This window comes from Muscardinus avellanarius, assembly GCF_963383645.1.
Source record: "Muscardinus avellanarius genome assembly, chromosome: 3".
Taxonomy (NCBI): Eukaryota; Metazoa; Chordata; class Mammalia; order Rodentia; family Gliridae; genus Muscardinus; species Muscardinus avellanarius.
Window position 1 is genome coordinate 43,596,830 of NC_137788.1, and position 4,250 is coordinate 43,601,079.

A 4,250-nucleotide genomic window follows, 5' to 3' on the forward strand; every position below is an offset into this window, starting at 1 on the left:
ACAAGCGTGAGCCACCACGCCCGGCACAAAAAATTTTTTAATTGGAACCATAGCTAATTAACATTAAAATGTCGACTCAAAAAAAAGCTGTAGAATTCTATTATGCCCACAGCTTCTAAAGAACTTTAATTTTGAGATTTGAGAGAGATACTCTCATTCTGCTCATGAATAAAATGAGAGCAAATGACAGACAAAGGTCAGGCATCTCCGTTGTTAGTAGCAGGACACTTGAACAGCGCGTGACTTAGGAGTATACACTTGTTGAGCTGAACTAGCATCAGACCTTCTAACTCTGCCCTAAGTTAGATTTTCAGAAAAAAAAAAAAGCAATTTAGAGTTCATTGTTCAACAGCAATTAATTGGGATTAGTTTTCATATAATTTTAGTTCCTTTCTTAGAAACCTAGTTCAAATCCAATGATAATGGCGCCTGCAGTATAATCAACTTGAATATAATACAGTTGGCAAGTGGCTCCTATCTTTACCCAGCTCTAGTCCTCAAACAGAGATAAGCTAAAGTTCTTGTCCTTATGAGTGTGTGTGTGTGTGTGTGTGTGTGTGTGTGTGTGTGTGTGTTCACACGTGTGCATGTGGTGGCAGAAGGAGGGACTGGAAGGCCATGTGGAGGAAAGGCTGAAGTCAGCCAAGAAAGCAGCACTTAACGCCATCAGAGAGATCAAGAAGGCAGAGAGAGGGTCCTCAGAGCCCCATTCTCCTGGCCCAATTTCACTAGATTGGCCAACAAATTTGATGTCCATTAGGGGGGAGGTTCCTGGGACCCCTGTAGCTGTCCAGAAGTCTCAGTTAGACATAAAATCTAGAATCATCTTTATCAATATTTCCAGTAGAATAAACAACAGGCAGCCTAACAACTGGTAACTGAGTAGATTTGAATGGTTTAGGCCCCATAACTATGGGCCACTAGCTGCATAAACTTACCTTTATTTAATTTTGTATGATTCATATTTTATGCAATTAAAAGTCTTGGAACCAGCTGGGTGTGATGGCACATGCTTGTAATCCCAGTACTTAGGAGGCTGAGACAGGAGGCTCACAGGTTCATAGCCAGCCTCAGGTACTTAGTGAGGTTCTCCACGATTTAGTGAGACCCTGTTTCAAAATAAAGAATAAAGCCGGGCATGGTGGCGCACGCTTGTAATCCCCGCGCTTGGGAGGCTGAGACAGGAGAATCGCATGGGTTCAAAGCCAGCCTCAGCTACTTAGTGAGGCTCTCAGCAACTTAGTGAGACCCTGTTTCCAAATAAAATATAAAATAGGTCTGGGAGTATAGCCCAGAGGTAGAAAAGCCCCTGGGTTCTACCCTCAGTACCACCAAAATAAATAAATAAATAAATAAATAAAATTAAAAAATAGGGCTAGGGGTGTAGCTTCTAGGTAGAATGCCCCTGGGTTCAATCCCCAGTACCACAAGGGGAAAAGGAGTTCTTGGAACCTACTTGCTTCACATCAAAATAGGATTTTATTGTACTCAAAACAGTCCTATTATAGGATTACCCAAGAAGTTTATTACTTGTCCCATGTAGCAATGTGGTTCTGTGATGCAATCTCCCCCCCCCCTTCTGACACATTAGACAAATTACCAGGGGAAAACCAAAAAGAGTTCAATTGATAAGTGGTACTATCATCTCCTAATTCTAAATCACTAGAGAAATAAAGACCAAAGTTATGTATGGCCTCCTTGCATTGTTCAATTCTTCCTATAACATGTGGTTAACAAATATGGTAACTTAATTTCTTATCTCAAAGAAGGTTCTATTCACTATCGCTGGCTTAGTATAATTACCATACCTATAACAACAACAGAAAAACAATATATAAAATATGACTACTTTTTTTTTTTTGGTGGTTCTGGGGTTCCTGGAAATCCTTCTATCTCCAGGCTACACTTCCAGACACCTATTTTATATTTTTATTTGGAAACAGGGTCTCTTAAGCCAGCATGGCTGGCTTTGAACCTGCGCGATCCTCCTGTCTCTGCCTCCCAAGCACGGGGATTATAGGCGTGCGCCACCACGCCCGGCTATTACTATTTTCTTATTTTGTAGTACTGAGAACTGAACTCAAGGTAATTCTACCTCCAAGCCATACCCCCAGACATTTTTTTAAAAAATAGGGTCTCGCTAGGTTGCTAACAGTCTTGCTGTGTTGCTGAGGCTCCAACCCTTCATCCTGCAATCCTCCTGTCTCAGCCTCCCAACTACTGGGATTACAGCATGTGCCACCATGCCTGGTTTGTTTCAGTACTTTTTTATTAAAAAATTTGTATTTGGTGCTCTTTCTTCCTCCTCTTCCTCCTCGTCGTCCTCCTCCTCCTCCTCCTCTTCTGTTTGTGGAACTGGGGATGGAACACGGGGGCATTTTACCTCTGAGCTACATCCCCAGTCATATTTTATTTTTTATTTTGAAACAAGATCTCACTAAGTTTCTAAGGACCTCACTAAGTTGCTAAGACTGGTTACAAACCTGCAATCCTCTCATCTCAACCTCCCAAGAACTAGGATTACAACCATGCACCACCACGCCCAGGTACTTGATGCTTATAAAATAATTTCTATTTCTATTGATATTCTTTCTAGTTAGACATAATTTTCATATTCTTCCTTTAGTTCCTCTCCCCCCCCCTCTCTTTCTCTCTCTCTCTCTCACTCTCACTCTCTTGGTATTGGGGATGGAACCCTGGGGCATTCTACCTCTAAGCTATACCCCCTTTTCTATTTTATATTCTTTATTTTGAAACAGGGTCTCACTAAGTTGCAGAAGGCCTCACTGAGTAGCTGAGGCTGCCCAAGAAGCGCAATCCTCCTGTCTCCGCCTCTGAAGTATGAGGATTACAAGCGTGTGCCACCACGATGGCTCCTTTAATTCTTTAGGCAGTTTCCTATTGTTCTTTGGCAGATTTAGCATAGCTGACTTAAAGTCTTTCTTTGTCTAGTAAGTTTAGCATCTAAGTCTTCTGAGAAACAGTTTCTACTGATGGTTTCTATTTTTTCTTAATATAGGAAATACTTTTTTCTTTGAGTCTCATAATTTTCTTTTGAAATTGTTTATTAAAAAAATACAGGCCAGGTGTGGTGGCGCACGCTTGTAATCCCCGCGCTTGGGAGGCAGAGACAGGAGGATCGCGCAGGTTTGAAGCCAGCCGTGCTGGCTTAAGAGACCCTGTTTCCAAATAAAAATATAAAAATAGGACTGGGAGTGTAGCCTGGAGGTAGAAGAGTTTCCAGGAACCCCAGTACCACACACAAAAAAAAAAAACCACACAAACAAACAAGCAAACAAACAAAAAAACCAAACCAAAACAAAAAAACAAGCTGGGCATGGTAGCACACGCTTCCAATCCCAGCATTTGGGAGGGTGAGACAGAAGGATCATGGTTTTCAGACATCCTCAGCGAATTAGTGAGGTCCTCCACAACTCAGTGACACCCTGTTTCAAAACAAAGAGTAAAATATAGGGCTGGAGGTGTAGTTCAGAGGTAGAATGCTCCTGGGTTAGAACCAGGCATGGTAGCACATGCTTGTAACCCCAGTACTTGGGAGGCTGACAGGAGGATCTGGGTTCTCGGCCAGCCTCAGCTACTTAATGAGGCCCTCTGCAACTTAGTGAGGCCCCCTGTTTCAAAAATAAAGAATAAAATATAGGGCTGAGGGTATAGTTCAGAAGTAGAATGCCTCTGGGTTCTATCCCTGGTAGTAATCCCCAGTTACACATACACATACACATACAGACACAAAATAATAATAATAATTTAAAAATAAAAGGATATCACTGAGCTGAGGAGAGGGGAATAAAAACAGCAAGCAAGAATGCCATAAAGCCTATTATACTTACCCAAGTCAGCCATTTTTCTTGAGTAAGTGCCTTCTGGATTATCACCAAACTTTGGTGTCTGGGTGCGGTGATGCACACTTGTAATCCCAGCATTAGGGAGGCTGAGACAAAAGGATCGTGGTTCACAGACAGCCTCAGCTACTTAGTGAGGCCCTTTGCAACTCAGTGAGACCCTGTTTCAAAATAAAGAATAAAAACAAAAAATAGGGCTGGGGGTGTAGCTCAGTGGTAGAATGCCCCTGGGTTCCATCCCCAGTACCAAAAACAAAACAAAACAAAAAAAACTTTGGTTAATTTCTAGAGTTCTGAAAAAGTTGGTTTTGACATTTTCCCACATTCTCTTTTTGAGCTTAAAAGATGAGAAAACTTGGGGGTTCTTATTTCATCATTGCCACTAAT